Here is a 1769-nt window from a genome sequence, read left to right on the forward strand (position 1 = left end):
GTTTGGTGGAAGCCAGCCTTTTCACTCATGACTTCAGTTTTGTAATTAAGCAGAGAGCGTCACAGGAAGGAAATAGCAAGGTAAAAAGTCTTCACCCACTTCAAAATAAGAGCATGGATATAAAGATTAAACTACTTGAACAATTGTCAGCAGTCGGTAACTAAAACCTCAACACAGACGTTGAACTTTAATCAACTGAAAATTTGCAAAACAGTCAAATAAAGTAGCGCGTTAGATTTTTTTTCTGGAAAAAATCATTTAGCAGAAGCTAAAACAAAGTCAAAGGGTACACACTTTTATACTGTGCTTTATAAAAGTTGGCTGAACATGTGAAAACCAGCATCAGCAGCAGTAAAGAGAGTTTACTTTTATTAAATCGATTTTTTTTATCATCATCCTGCTTCCTTCAAAATTCTGTTAGAACCCTTGCAAATCAGCTGGACTTGCTTGATGCAGAAGAGATTTCTCATGTCAGACATAAAGACCTGGAATCGAGTAAGAAGATCTTCAAAGACAGACAGAAAAAGAGATCTGTTTGGATTAACAGCTTTAAAACTAGATAAAAGAGTCACAGAGACATATTAGCGTTCCTGGAATCAGTGGCCAGAGGGAACTGCAGTGTGTGTGTGCGTGTGTGTGTGTGTGTGTGGGTTTGGGGGTATTGTTTTACATGTGTGCGGGTGAATCCCTTCATAAATCTCGGCTGATAAGTGGAGATACCGTGTTTAATGCATTATGACAGCTATGGATCCGGCCGCTTTCCAAAAAAATTATGCATGTAAAAATCAATTAAGAGCCTTTAAATCCAGCATGCAGCAACGTCGGTACAAACGACGTTAACAGCAATCAGTGTGATAATCAAAGCTGCGCCTGAACTTCCTGCGAGCGCAACAGCTTCCTCATCATTCCTCTGGGGCGCGTAGCCACGGTGACTGATGGAGAAAGAGCTGATGCAAAGACAGCGCAGCAGCCGGACGCCGAGACGCTCGTTCTTCTTTGCTCGCCCTCCTGTCAGCTTAATATAATTATCTGAACTGACGATGTCGGAGTAAAAAGCAGAACCCCTGGAAATGATTCTCAGTCCACTTAATCTTGTGCCTTTACACTTGGTGCCTTTCCTCTCTTTCTGCCTGGGCAGCGATTCATTTCATTCAGAACTGTTCCTCTCAGGAACAAACTGCGTGAAAGTAAAAACAAAATCAGTTGTAAAAAGAAGATTTGATAGGGATTTATCATGTTTTATTAGCTTTGGGATTGTAAAAGAACTAAAATACTACTTTATGTCCCAGTTTTAATCCCATTAGGCGAAGGAAGGAATCATTTTGCACGGTTGGAACAGTAGTTAGTGATGTGGCCCCACAGCCTGGGGGCCCTATGGACTCCAGTTTACCCCAAGTTGCCCTGAGTTGTGTCTGTACCTCAGTGGTTGCTTGGTTACCACCCTACTTCCTGCCTGCTGGTGGTTGAAAGTGACCTCCAACACGGTGGACCTTAGCAGTTAAACAGCAGGTTCATTTACTTCACACTGAAGATGAGCATTTCATTGCAACAGGTTTACAGTAAGATGAGGAGGAATGTTTTACAGCAGGTGAAGTAGATCTAAATAATTATTTGAAATCCAAACATTCATTTTAGTTTATTTTTAACATTTATCTTAAAATAATAAATGTTTTGAAAAATATGAAATCATGTAACTGAAAAAAAAACTTCTTATCTTTTAATAACCATTCTTTTTCTGAGTTTCTGCTTTGTCTTTCAGAGAACAGAAA

This window comes from Poecilia formosa, unplaced genomic scaffold (genome assembly GCF_000485575.1).
Source record: "Poecilia formosa unplaced genomic scaffold, Poecilia_formosa-5.1.2 Scaffold119, whole genome shotgun sequence".
Taxonomy (NCBI): domain Eukaryota; kingdom Metazoa; phylum Chordata; class Actinopteri; order Cyprinodontiformes; family Poeciliidae; genus Poecilia; species Poecilia formosa.